This window comes from Peromyscus leucopus, unplaced genomic scaffold (genome assembly GCF_004664715.2).
Source record: "Peromyscus leucopus breed LL Stock unplaced genomic scaffold, UCI_PerLeu_2.1 scaffold_629, whole genome shotgun sequence".
Taxonomy (NCBI): Eukaryota; Metazoa; Chordata; class Mammalia; order Rodentia; family Cricetidae; genus Peromyscus; species Peromyscus leucopus.
The window spans coordinates 120,661-135,723 of NW_023505540.1; the positions used below are offsets into that span (position 1 = coordinate 120,661).

The following is a 15,063-nucleotide window of genomic DNA, read 5'->3' on the forward strand; positions in this document are numbered from 1 at the left end:
ACACAACTGTGAGATACCCCTGCGGGGCAGGCCAGAGGGCATCCTACCAGGAGGTCCACCATGTTCGGCTTGTTGTTCCTCAGTGTCTTGACGGCATGGAAGACGTCCACGGTTCTCTGGTGCCGGAGCATTTCACAGACAATGCTGATGGCACAGAAGGTGCCACTCCGGCCTCCTCCGTTCCTGTCACAGAAAAAAATCAGTGGTTGGACAGCGTCTGCCATCACCTTGCTTCTCGCACACTACCTGTGGAGATACGTGGTCTACACCCTGGGGAAAAGTTCAGAAGGAAGGTGCAAAGGGACAAGCTGGCTTGGCATGTGGCCCACAGTTCCATCCTAGCTTTGTCCCTGCCAGATGATGATTCTGATATGGTCCCTTACTGTTTTTTTGTTTTTGTTTTGTTTTGTTTTTCTAGCAGGGTTTCTCTGTGTAGCCCTGGAGGTTTTGGAACTCACTCTGTAGACCAGGCTGGCCTCAAACTCACAGACATCCACCTGCCTCTGCCTCCTGAGTGCTGGGATTAAAGGTGTGCGCCGCCACTTGCCGGCTCACTTACTGGATTTTTATACAAAGTACCCAGTGTGGAAAAATTCCAGTGGCAGCCACCTCATCTGAAATCTGCCAGGAAAACTAATGACAAGTAGAGATATGTACAAATACATACCCGGCCTTTGAAAGAATTGTACTAGAAAATTCCTCATATCTCCCAACACATCGAATGGCTCTTTAAAAATCTTTTTAAAAGTAATTTTAAAATGTATGGGAACATTGTAAAACACAGCACAGAGAGTTCCCTTGCCCAACCTGCTAGTGCACATTGCATAACAACCACTGTACACCATCAAAATCAGGAGGTAACAGATCTTACCACACTACTGCTGAACTACAGACCTCAGTCACATGTCACCAGGCTTCTGCATTAAGGTCCCTTTATGTGGTCCAGGATCTACTTTGGTTGTCATCCCTATCTCTTTAACCTTCTCCAGTCGTGACAGTTGGACGTCTGTCAGCTTTTCCTTGTCTGTCTGATTATGGCCACTTCTGACGAGCCCTTGATGGCTGCTATTGTGGAATATGAAATATCAGAACATAGAAAAGGAAGCTTAGAGAGGCCTGTGTGCCCTGGCCACAGTTTGAAAAGGTCCACATACAGATCCGCACAACGGACTGTCCTTTCATCTGGTTTCTTTGGGTATTTCTTTGTCACTGGAGATGAGGGATTGGACTTGGCTTAAGAAGCTAGAAGAAGAGTCTTAACCCCTCTAAAGGATTCATGAAGTTGATGTCTCAGTCCCAGGGATGTTCATCTTTGCCCACAAGAGGGTGCTGGTGAGGATTATCACTGTCAAGTTTATTATCTTTCTCTTTGTAGTTAATACGTATCTTGGAGTGAGATACTTTGGAACTGTGCAAATATTCAGTCACCACTGATTTTCATACACAATGGTGGATCTTGTTTTCAGCAATTAACTATGACTGTCTCATTTATCTCATGTTGACCTTATATTTTCTTCCCTTGTTTAACATCCTACCATAAGAAATAGCTCTCTTCCACTTGAAAATGTATTTGTTTTTATTATTTATATCAACCTAGCAGACACTGAAAATTTTTATTACATGTGCTAAAAGTTTATCAGTAATTATCTTTGCCTCAAATTATTCCAGCTCTAGCCATGAAGAATCCCATCAGGTTGGTCCATGTTCGTATGGCATATTCTTGCCCTTTTCTGAGCATACTTGTATTGTCTAGAATGTTCTCTCTTGTACTTTCCATGCATTAGCTTCTTTTATAAGGAGGTAAATGATCTTTCATTTATTCTTAACATGATACCTCTATCACACTGAAATAAACCTCACTTTGCCAAAATTCTTTTTGGGAGAGTGGCATGATGTGCTTTGCATGTGGTAGTGAGAGGCAACTCTGTGAGTGATCGCTTCTTCCCTCTTTATGTGGGTACTGGGCTTGAATTCAGTTTGGCAGACTTGCACACCAAGCACCTTGACCCAATGAGCCACCACACTGGCCTAACATTACTGGTTTAGTGTCGAGTAACCAGTGCTCCAATATCCTAGATGTTTTTTTCTAGTGACTTAAAAAAAAAACCCTACATCTAAGCAATTTGTATATTATTACATTTGGTTGGTGTTTTATAAATTTATAGTAATTGATGGTTTTCCTATTTGTCCACAAGAATTTGTTAGAGAAAAGGGGTGCTTGTCTTGTAGAGTCCCATATTCTAGATTTTTCTCATTCACTGCACCTCTCCAATATGATTTAATATATTGTCTTTGACCCATGTATCCTGCAAATTGGTGGCTGGCATCAGTGCTTACAAAGGACACTGGATGGAGGAATGGTCAATTCAACGTTTTCACTCATAAAAGACTTACACATTCTCTAATAAGCATAAGACATCTGGTTGTCCTTGTTTTGCTACTTTAAGATTGGTTAGTGTCAAGGATGACAGTCAGGGCTGTCAGCTCCTTCAGTCTGTTGTAACATTCTAAGTCTTCTCTTTAGATAAAGAGTAACGCGGCTATAATGAAGTCCATGATGAAGAACGATAAGCAGATACTGGAGTTTAAGTTTTGCAAATGTGCACACCACAGTAGCTCCATCGGAGCACACACAGTGTCCTGGTCGGCCCCAAGGCTTCCTTCCTCACAAGACCATGCCCTGTCCATTCACAGTTCACTAACCTTGGAAATCCTGTTCCCATGCTTTAAAATCACCATTCTGGGGACATGCAGTGGTTCTAATGAGTATTTTCCTAAACACCAAAAACCAAACTAATGCTGTTGATTATCACTGTATATGTTTTTTTTTTTCCTCCAGCTGGAGAATCAAACTCAGGCTTGGCACCTACTAGACAAAGGTTCTACCATGGGGCTGCACGCCATGCTCCTTTCTGAAGTGTGATGCCTGTCAAACTTTGGCCCATTAAAAAACTAAGTGTTAAATGTCTTATTCTAATGATTTGCTGTATGTGTAGACATCCTGGCTCTGGACCTTTGCCAGATGTATGCATTCAGGACCCCACCCACCCACCTCATCATGATTTTCCTCCTATCTATTCAGATCTTGTCAACAGAGTATCTCATTTTAATGAAATCCTTTTGTATCCTCTCCAAATCAGTCTTCGCTAACCTCTTGTTCAGGAGGAGTATCTCCCACATGTTCTTATGGAGGTTCTGCTGTCTGCTTCAACACGTGGGTGGGGGGGGGATTCATCTGAAAGGATTTCTATTCGCTTGTGAGGAGACAGACAGGCTGATGTGTTCCAGCTTCCCACTGCCCCTGCAGTCACATGCTGCTGTCAGGGACACAGGGCAAGGCTCTGCCTCAGACCCTCTTCTGCTCTGTTCTTTGCACAGATGTTCCAATGTCCTCGACCATGAGCTCTTTACCTCACGTTTCAACAAACTGCTCATGACCACTGTCGACATCCACTCTTTCCACAGTTTCAGAATGAGGACATAGTCTTGTTTTAAAAACAGTAAGGAATTTATAAGGAAGAAATTTCTGTCTGTATACCCTGTATCTAGAGAGCGTTCATGCAGGTGTACTCTGCTCTCAGCCAATAGTGGCGCTGCACCATGCCGAATACCTCACCAACGTCTGTTAAAAATAAAAAAAAAAACCAAAAAAAAAAAAACGCTTCCAAAGCATTTCTTTCCCCCTGACCAATATTGGAAGATACCAGTTTAAACTTTCTTGTAGGCTAAAAAGAAAAAAAAATCTTAAAGTTTTTAAATCTTAAAAAGAAACCCAAACCTTCTCAACAGGGCTGAGTATCACACCCAACATTAGCAAAGGCAGTTCCAGAGGAATTATGGGACTGAGGAGAGTTTGAGGGGGTACCCTCACAGAGGATAAGAAGATGCAGGCAGGCAGGAGAGTGACAACAGATGCCCACCACCTGTCTGTGACAGCCAGACAGCCCGCTGTTAGAGACACCGCACGGAAACGGTGATATAATTGCTTAGTAGGAGGGTCACAGCTGCCTTTTGAAGAATGCTCCCTACAACGTGCCATGATTGAACAGGTCTTTTTTATCTTTCATTCCTCTTCCTTTCAACTATCTGCAGTAGTGACCCGTTCCCGAGGGCTCAAGGATTGGCTCATGTTAGAAAGCTAGTAGTTCAGGGTTGGAAACAAGTTATGCTTCCAGATACGATGCAGGATTTCCAGACTCACGAGGGCTAACTGAAAACCACTTGAATGTTAAAAATATAAACCACTGGTCTGTGACTGTAACTTGTATTAGAGCACTTGCCTAGCATCCTCAAGGCTCTGGATTCCATCTCCAGGACCACAAAACAAAACAAAAACAAACCCAATGCAAATAAAAATCTAACAAATCTAAGTCAGGTGGTGGTGGCACATGCCTTTAATCCCAGCACTCGGGAGACAGAGGCAGGTGGATCTCTGTGAGTTCGAGACAGCCTGGTCAAACCAACCAAAATAATCTAACAGATCTAATACCAGCTAATTAAAACGTCAACTTTCCTACTGGGATTTTTTTTTTTTTTTTTTTTTTTTTTTTTTTTTTTTTTTTTTGGTTTTCGAGACAGGGTTTCTCTGTGCAGCTTTGCGCCTTTCCTGGAAGCCACTGTAGCCCAGGCTGGCCTCGAACTCACAGAGATCCGCCTGGCTCTGCCTCCCAAGTGCTGGGATTAAAGGCGTGCGCCACCAACGCCGGCCGGGATTTTTTTTTTTTATATAGGTCTTCTATTTCTTTTGCACATTATGCATTTATGTGCAGTGGTTCCAGTAGCTCAGCTTCTTTCCTGTTAGCACTTGCTAGGTGTGCTTCTCTACATGAGGCGGCCTGGCGCCAGGAGCTTTTCTCTGTCTTCCTTTTTCCTGGTTGTCTTTCTTCATTTCAGGAAGCCGGCCATCTTGGCCCTTCGAGCGCTTGTTGTACTCAATCCACACACCTACTGGCCAGGGTCTTGCCTTAACTTACTTGCTCATGAAATGATGCCTAAGGCATGCAGTGATGTTGTAGACTCTGTCTGTTTTGCCATGGCAACACTTACGGGTGTTCCTTTCTGAACAGTGTCCATTCTGCTGATGTCTACAATATCATCCTTCTTGTAGATCTGCCCATGCACAACCCCCGCCCTCCCAGCTCCATTCTTAAAAGACCCAAAGAACATATAGTGGGTGCCTCTCTCTCTCATTTTGTACTTATCATTTTGACAAGTTACGGGAAGATGGCTGCCTTGGCTGAAAATAAACGGCCCCATTGTGATTTGATCGTTCAGTATGCGCAACCTCTCATCTTCTTCTGAGAAATAAGAGGGGGTGGAACAGACACTTCTCCAGCACTGAGGCTATGGCCAGGAAGGAGTTCAAAGCATGGGAGAGTGAGTACATGCTCTACACAGATATGACAGGGTGACCTAAAATGGAGGACAGGCTGAGGAGTTCCTATGGCTCTTTCCAATGAACCTGTTTCCTGTAGCATACTGAGGGTCTGAGAAAAATTCAGGGTTTCACCACATGAGGTGAGGGCAGGGAGTCAGAGTAACCTGGACCCTCCCTGAGTTACCACTGAAACTTAGGGTGGTCTGCTCAGAGGAAATGTTCATTGTCCTTCAATTCGGGAATGATCTTGTCCTCTGTTTCTAATGATATTTCTCTGAAAGGCAACACATGCTCATACTTTGAACTCCCTCAAATCCTTGAGCGCCGTCCTTGACCACCATGCCTTTTCATTGCCTGTTCGTTAGGCCAAGTCCAGCTGGATGATTAGCTGCACATCGCTGCCAGTGAGAACGTGGGGTGAAAGTGCTCTGGAAGAAAGACATTCTCTCCTCAGTGGCACTCGACAGCAAGTGGAACTCATCAGGGTTTGCAATAGCACAGATGCCTGGTTCATGCGGAGACTGAATTTAATTGTGTCAGTGCGGCCTGAGGGCAATACTCACTGAAGCTTCTGCCAAAGGACTGCCAATGCACAGGTCGCATTGGGAAGCATCTGCAAGGGCTGTACATTTTAGCGCCTGCTACAACTGTTGACCTAGATGTCCCCCTTCAGAGGACACTGGTTCTGCGCTTGTTAACTTTCAGTCCTTGTAACAAATGCTGGATAAAGAGCTCATATAGAGATGATGGCTAGTCTGGCCACGGTTGTGGAGTTCTACTCCATGACTGGCTGGCCCCATGGCTTTGGGGCTGGGGTGAAGTAGCACACCACTGGTGTAGGGTATGTGGCAAAGGAAGGCTGCTCACCTCATGGCCAGAGAAGAGACAAGGAAGAGCCCAGGGTCCCATCGTTTCATTTGGGCACGTCTCCAACGACCTAAGGACCTCCCAGTGGCCCAAAAGGTTTCCTCATAGTACACACAGAGGCCAAGCCTTACCCTGTGAGTCTTTATGGATATCCCAGACCAAACTATGGCAGACCCTAATTAAATTCTAGCAGTATGCCAATTTATAGAAAACATCTCTTACAAAAGGGATGAGGGAAAGAAGTATTTTTTTTTTTTTAAAAGAACCATCAGTTACTTCAATGAGATGACCAGCTATGGCCATCTGGGAGGATCCCTGATTATGCATTGGCTGATTTCTTCTAGTATGGATGATTTTGACCAGCGCTGAAATTTCCTGAAGATAAAGAGTAGGCTCTTGAGCTAGGAACTGCCTCTGAAGTCATCCCTACGCCTTCCTCTCTTCTGGGGTAGGCTTGGTCACAGTTACAGGGTAAATGCATATTTTGATCACATGACAGACCACCCATAGTTTGAATGTGCTTTCCAAGTTCTTGTGTTGGAACTTAATCTCCAAAGACATTAATGACATTTGAAGTTGAGGCCTTGGGAGGGTCTCTGGATCAGATGAAGGGTCTCCTGGTGACATTAGTGGCTTTATAAAGAGGACAGTGACCTATGTTAGCACACTTGTTCTGTCTTGCCATGGATGTCCTCTGCTTCGCTAGGACCCTCACCAGATGCCAGGACTGGACTCTTGGATTTATCAGCTTCCAAAATGCTGAACGAAAATCAAACTCTTGGGCTTATAAACCTCTAGGTCTCCCTTATCTTGTTAGAGAAACAGAAAACAGGCTAAGACACCCAAGCACAAAACCCATTCATTGTGTTTCTAGACAGCCAACTGATCATTCAGTAAGAGTGCTGATCACCACTCTGACACAGAGCTGCTTAGAGCCACGAGAGTGGGCGGGGCCCGGCCCTCCTGGGGAGGAGCTCTATGGACTACTTACAAGCAGTGCACCACTGTGCGGCCTTCACCTCCATTGTATTCCTCCTGCCATTTGTCCACCTGGCGGATGAGCTTCAGGAAGGAACGCTTGGACACAGGTGTGTCCCTGTACATCGGCCAGCCAGGAACTGGAACTGCTGGACCATCCGATTGTCCATCCTGGGCTGCAGAGGGCGAGGGTACCAATCAGGGAGTTGAGGAAACAGGCAGGCTTACCTGACTGGATCCCGGGAGCCCGGTTCCGCCCACTTGATCTTCCCATGGGAGGAAGGTATTTATTCAGGGCCTCAAGCCAGCATATTACAAAGGGTGATTCTGCTGGCCTGGAGAGTTATGACTTTAATCTCCGGTGGTTATAAAGACGCAGTGTTTTAAATGACAGGCCAGAGATAAACAAGACTGGAGCAGAATGCTTACATTTTGTAAAAGCCGAGAGGAGAATAACAAAGAGAAGACTTACCACGCTGTGTATTACGTGGAAAAATGGCTTCACTTTAATTACCAAGTAAATTAAAGGTAAGGGTAAATGTTAACCTAGAAATTTTTGCGAGTTCAATGTGATGCAGTTTCTACCCTGTTTTCTACATAATATGCTTTGCTTAACAGTGAAGCTTTTGCTGTGCTGTCAATAGTTAATTAATCATTACGTGTAATTAAACAGGATTGCAGAATTCAAACACTATATTACAGGCTTCAGCTTTGGAAGGACCCTCTAGGCACTTGGCGGCACCTGACAGAGGTGGGTCTCTTAGGATGCTTTCCTTGTCAGCTCTTTCTCCTTCTCTGCCTCAGTTTCCCCTCTTTCCCAGACCTGGTTTTGGGGTTCTTTTTTTCTTCTCCTGATCTCACAAGTCGATTACAGTCAGTTTCATGACTTCGAGTATCACAAGTCAGTCACCATTTAGACCTCTCTCCAAATGTCAACCTCAGGGCTCAGATGTCATCCCAAACCGACTGTGTCCCAAACTGAACCTCAGCTCAGCTCTTTACCCCAAACGGTCTGTTTTTCTCACAGGCAAAACAATTCCAGTTAATGGCAATCACACCGCTTCCTTCTCAGGATCCAAATCTGCAGAGTCACCTTGACTCTCTGGGTCCGGCCGCTCCAGCTTCAGGATCTAGCAGTCTCTCTCTATTGCTTACTGTCTCCAAATGCCACCACCCCGTCCCACCACTGCCATTTGTCACCTGGTCCTTCTGTCTATCGAGTCTGATTTGTAAATGTGAATCGTCTGGTGGAGCGGTTCTTCTGAAAAAACCTGTAATAGCTTACTGGCTCTCCATTTGCTCTCCAGGGAGAGTCTGCTAACAGCGGTGGAGAAGGCCGGCCGGTCCCTGCGTTCTCACCCTCTTGCTTAGCTTACTGTTCTCCAGCTCTACCATAGAGCCTTTGTGAGGCCATTTCTGTCTTCCTAGAGAGGCCATGGCCACTGCCTTCCTCAGTGTCTGCTCCCATGGAATGCCTGAAATGAGGACCTGTGACACCTCTGGGATGTGACCTCACACTCTTTATTCCTTTCAAGTGTATCACTTTCTAACACACCATAATTCTACCTATGTCTTCCGATAACGATTCTTGGTTTCAGTCAGGACCCTCCCGGGGCCCATCTTTGCAATTCCTTGTAAAACTCACTTTTTGCAACCCCTACTATGTCAGTTTAGCAAGCATCCTCCCCTCCAGTACGTGACCACTCCATATCTGATCAGGTTCTTCAGCACCCGCCATGTCCCAGTGCATCCGCCATGTCCCAGTGCATCCACCATGCCAAGCTCTCTCTGGCCTATCTTCAGCAAGAATCCCCCTTGCCCTGATTTTCCTTCTGCTGACCCCTATCTATTCTAGGCTAGACTCTCCGCACTCCTCTTGCCGGATTCAGGTAGCATTTGCCACGGTGGTCCACGTCTATAGCGTTGAACAAAGTATTTCTTATTGTGCCTTCACATGTTAATAACTCTCTCTTTAGCAAGCCTCCTGTTAGAGTATAGGCCCCATCAGTCCAGGGATCTGTTTTGTTAACTGAGACATTCCAATCCCCTAGAACAGAGGTTGATACAGAGTAGGCATGCCAACAGTCAGTAAGACAATTACGAAACCCCAGTTTAAGCACCGTGGCCCCGACTCTTACTCTGGAGGCATTGTAAATCCTGAAAATCCTGCTGATGATGTCTTCTTCCAAGTCTGCAGACACAAATTCCACCTGGATGGGCCATGTCTGTGTACTCCGTTTTCTGGCCAGTACTGTGGACACAACTGAACCCCAAACACAGAAAGACAAGTGTAATTACTGGATAAGTCAGAATCGACACACTTCTTTAAACGTCAGCTCCTTTCCTTCCTAAAAGGCCCAGACCCAGGACTTTCTTCATGGCTCTGTCCTCACTTATACTTCTCCTCATCTGGCTGTTTGCTCAAAAAGCATGCATTAGCCAGGGATAAGATTCAGAACTGGCAACCAGGCTGGGATGGATATATCTTCATAGTCTTTTAAAGCAAATTGATGTTCTACTAAAAGCAGGATCCATGGTTGAATTTTCTTTTTTGATGTCTTTTACTTTGAAAGGGTCTAAAATGCCACTGTCACGTGTCTCAAAGGTTGATTTGTATATTGAGATCGCAAGGCAAATTCTCAGTTAACAGTGAGTCAACTGAAATAGCACCCTCTCTTTTCTCCCTCTTTATCCGTGATAAATTTTTAATCCATGATAAAGATTAAGTAGGGAAAGTAGGGTGACCAAGACTATTCTTTAATATTAGCTAGGTCTGTTAGATTTAGAAATTACATTTATTTATTTTGAAATAATGCTTCCATGGATTTTTCTTCCTGGGCAGCATTTCCTGGTGACAAGTTATTAAACTACCTTGTCAAACAATAGCATGCAGATGTCTTTTTCCTTCTTGGTTCCCAAGGGTGCCTCTGTTAAGATTAAAGGCATGGTGACAGAAAGCTTGAGATGGCAATAAAAACCACAGCGAACACATCGGAACGATTCTGCCAGTTCTCTGCGGACAGGCTGGCTTGTGCTGGCTGCTTATTTTCGAAGTTCAAGCGCCTGATCAAAAGCTTGTCATTTATACCACAGAAATATGAATGGCCCAGACTGGCATCTAGCTCTTGGCACACTGTGCCCTACATTCTGCCAAGGAAACCATGTAGAAAATGGCTTAAATGGTGCATAACACATCCATGAACTGGTTGATAAAATACTTAAAGCAGTCGAGTGGCAGGCAGTCTTGTACACTCACGAAGCTACGAGTTCCAACGCTCAGTTTAGCATTTGCTAAAAGACAGAGTCCCGGGAGCCTTTCCAACCCGCCCCCAGCCCCAACGTCCACCCCGGAAATCAGCTCTGTCTGCTGAATAGAATGGAGTCTTTTTGTCCCTCTGCCTGCCAGTCAGCCAAGGCTTGGTTGGAGTCCAGACAGTTTTGAGTGGAGAACGCGGCTTCTGCATTCAGATACTGGGTTCATAGACACCGCTAGCATTGCTGACCGATAGGTGACCCACATGTACCTTCACATCAGGGACAAGGCAAACTGACTCGACACAGGGAACACATCCTGTACCCCATGCCTGGCTCTTAAATTGGTGAAATCTAACTGCTGCCTACAAGGTAGAATGACAATTCTTGGTTCTATTGAATTGGGTGTGCATTCGTAAACAGTGACAATCTGTTCTGGGAGCAGAGAGGAGGGAGAATTCTAAAATGCTGAAGCTAAGCCAAAAGGAGTAGATAAGAACAAGGACTGTCATTATTATTCCGCCAGCTAGCTTTTGAGTGCGAGCCTTAACCTTACAATGCAATGTCACCAACATAAAAACCCTGGATGCGTATGAACATTAATGGCGACGGAATGTATTTTGGGAAAGAAACATCTTGTCCTGTTTAGATGCTGACACACTCCAGGAGCCCCCACCAGCACGCCTGCCCTATTTAAAATAAAGATTTCTATACTGGAGAGGATATTAATTAATTCCCGAACAAGTTTATTCTTAATACACACTAAGCTTGAAGTTTCCCGAATGCCCTCTGTCATGGTGGTGACGTCTGTGAGGAGAACAGATTCTGCTCCCAAAGGGCCTTGGTGCTAAGACTCTCCTGACAGCTAGCTCCCTCCAAGGAAATTCTGCCACCCTGCTCACCATGGCTTTCTGCTTCCTCCCTGTTGTCTCTGCGAGAGGCTCCACTGAGTGTTCCGAGCTTATACCCAGTGCCAGTTTTATTTGACTATCTTTACAAAGAATCGACAAAGTGCAAAGCCATTTCAGCCTGCCTCCACTGCCCTGACATCCCAATGCCCACCGCCCCCCTTGCAGGCCTCAGATGAGCAGTTCCAAGAAGCACAGAGACCAAGGTCTGTCTCCTGCCTCTATCGGTTGGCTTGGCTTGCTCTCTCTACGGCTCTGCAATGGCGGTCCCAGTTCATCTTGGACTCTGTCTGTGCCCTTGAAGCTCACCAATGGAATTTCTATTTATTTGTTCCTGTCTTTCCGCTTCCTGGATCCAATCCTTCAGTCTGTCTGTCTTCTTGGTTTTCACTGGCTTTCTTCGGTAGCCTCTAATTCTCATTTGTTACCCTTGTTTTCACATCCTTCAACAGGCCTCCGAGCACTGGCTGTGGGGCTTGCCCATCTCATTCAAACAAAGCACACACAGACTTGACCCCGTGACCTGTGCTCCACCTGAAGAATCCCTGGGCTCACCTGGCAGGATCCACATCGTTGAGCATAACTACTGATGTGCAGTGATAATCCAAGACCAGTCGCCAGAAGTCTTGACCGTGTTTGGCAAAGGATGCTGGGTGACTATAAACGCCGATGGCTGTTTATAGCTCTGCAAACACAAACAAGAAAGACCCGGATATACTCAGCACAACACAGGAGAGTTATTTGTGCACATGGAGATGTGTGGCACAAAAACACTGACATATTTAGTGATTGTTGAATTCTATCATCATTGTCAACACCAAGATGGACTAAATATAAGCTTTTCTGTGAAATTATTATGAAATATTCTCACTTTAATACCATGGAACTTCATAATTATTTCTTACCCTTTTTTTTTTATATTTCTGACAGGCAATATTGGCTCTCCATATTAATAATTCTGTGGAGAAAGTTTCAGTTTGCTTTAAAAACTAAATGCAATGAAAATAGTTCTGGTTTTCCCCAAGCCCATTTGCTTGTCATTTATCTGGTGACAGTGTTACTTATCACTGCCATAAAAGAGACGCACGCTTTTGTCGGCTCCAGGAGCTTAAACAAAGGCTTAAGCCCCTTTATGGTGTCACACCAGCAGAATTAAAATTTACACATTAGCACCGAAAATACCCATTTACTTTCCTGTCAGTTGAATAGCAAAGACGTAAACAGACTGGCAGGAGGCAATGAGTTGTGTTTTCTTCCCATGTTAATTACTGCCTGAAATTAGGAAGAAGGGAACTAAATAATGCTGTCAGTCATGGTATCCCCTTTCCCTGCCAGAGACATAACAGCTGCCTCTTGCTCTCTGGCCAGCAGGCTAAATAACGTGACAGTCAGTGTAGCTTAGGTGGGCTTCATTCTGAGGACTTTGGACAGGCGGTGTGTGAGCAGGAACCTCTGCCTCACACAAACTCACACATGGAATGCTAGATCTATTTCTGTTGTTATTGGAAAGAATAGCTGGCCTCTAAAAGGCCAGAGGGGCACATAAACAAGATGAGCATTCCCAGTGTTCTTGGGCTCTGTTTCCTTCCCATGGAGCTGAAGGGCTTACATCCATCAAGGCTGCATTGATGTAGTTGCTGCTCTCCCATCGATGGTGATGAGGAAGGCAGGCAGCGGTCCGGAGGCAGGATGTCCATGCAGCGGTTTTTCTCATGGTTCCGGGCAGGAGTGCGATGCTGCAGTCCTCCACTCGTAGGTGGGCGTCACCATGTTGAGAGTCTGGAGGATAAATGGGAGGCGCGGACCACCGCAGTGGCCGATTTCAGCTTCCATATGACTCGATAGTATGAATCCATGTATGAAAACACTGCATTGTACCCCATAAACGTGCCATTTTAGTGTGCCAATTGAGATAATAAACACAATTGAGAAACTCCTAAGAAGTCTGGGTTGATAAAATGTGACCAGGAAAGCATCTATGGGTAAACTGATTCCTTTAAAAAGGCACATGAGGTAGAGGACGGCTTTGTCTCATGCTGAGCTGACTGAAGGTGGGAGCCCCCACACCTTGAATTCTACCAGCTCCATTTTCTCTTTCCCTCCTTGGGTTTTGTCTGCACACAATGCTTTTCATCCATAGGAGCCAGAGGCAAAGGGCCTTGCAGATCCATGGCATAAAACACCATCCACTCTAACTGGAGCAGGGTAACTGACAATCTGGGAGGCAAGAAGTCGGGAGAGGATTGGCTTCGAGTTAGGGACAGCTACATAAACCTGGACTTGACTTGTACCTGAATGAAGACCTTAAAGGCTATTTCCATGGACGGACTGAACCCATGCTTAGTTATGCTACGAACCAGGTGTCCTGGATCTTGGAACTGGTTGGTGGCTACTTGAAATGCAAATGGTTCTGCTAGACTAGTGACTTGAAGCCAAGTAATTCTGGCCCTCGGGGTGTTCAGCCTGGCACCGCTACAGACATTTAGAAAGTGGAGCCCAGGGATGCTGTGAAATGCCCTATCCGACAGCACCAGAGAAAGAGTCGTCCAGCCCTCAGTGCCATGGGTCCCGCCATTGGGAAGCTCTGTGTTGGTTTGAAGTCTAAGAGTTCACAAAGAGGAAAGCCAGGGCCTACCAGTCCTCCCCCCTAACCCCCCCACCCCCCACCCCCATCTGGATCTCCATTTACCCGGAACTCCTCTTTAATTTGGCTCGAGTTTGTCTGCGGGTCCAGCTTGTTCATGTCATAATACAGAGACCTGACTTGGGAACCAGGAATGGAGGTGTCTCCACAAAGACAGGCTTCCAGGATCGCATCATGGATAAACACGTACTGCTCCTGAAGAAGCAGACGGACTTAGTTAGTGATGGAGAACTCAGGGTGGACCCAGAGAGCGAGAGAAGGAAGGGGGAGTAGTGTGTTGCCAGCCTAGGTCATCAAGGTGACAGAGAAATGAGTGTTATAAAAGGCCCTGGTGCCAGGAGATGGGGTTGGCCCGACAGCTGGCATGCCACTTGATGGAGAACAGGGGGATAAAGCAAACTAGCTTTGTGAAGAATGTTACACGGAGCGATCAGAGCCAGTGGGACAGTGGCTGGAACACCTCTCTACTTCTGAGCCACAGATTCGCAACTCAGTATTTCAGAGGAGGACTGAGAATTATTTGGTTGGTGTTGGAAGGATTGCCCCAATCAAGTCCACAATATAAAAAAAACGGTCCAGGGAAAGTGGACTTTGCTCTGAAGAGAGTTATAACTCTTAGGAATGACTTAATCTAAACCATGACTTAATGGTTCTGATAGTTACCAGAGCTCTAGTAAGTCCAGAACACAGCTCCTGTACATGAGTGCAGGCTACAGTTAAAAGATGGGCTCTCTAGAACCGGGGGGCGTAGCTCCATGAGGGAGCATTTGTCACACACGTGCAAGCCCTTGGATTTGGTCCCATCACCACGTCAACACAAAAGTGAAAATACTATTCTTCTAATTGTGACTTGGCGGAGGCTTTCCTAGGATTAACTTCCACCATCTTTATTATTGATCTTCAATTGTATGAAATGTTAAAGGCTTTCTTGTGTCATCAATTTCTATACATAACACTTTGGAAAAGGAAGATGAAGTGAGGAGATGGGGATTTCAATGCTTGATCAACTGTTAGAGCATGTTGCACATAAAAAGTTG

The 15,063-nt window shown here is 45.5% G+C and overlaps 1 pseudogene; it reads right to left on the reverse strand.

Moving 5' to 3' along the window:
• LOC114704073 overlaps positions 1-15,063 on the reverse strand; it is a 57,026-nt pseudogene that overhangs the window by 10,543 nt on the left and 31,420 nt on the right.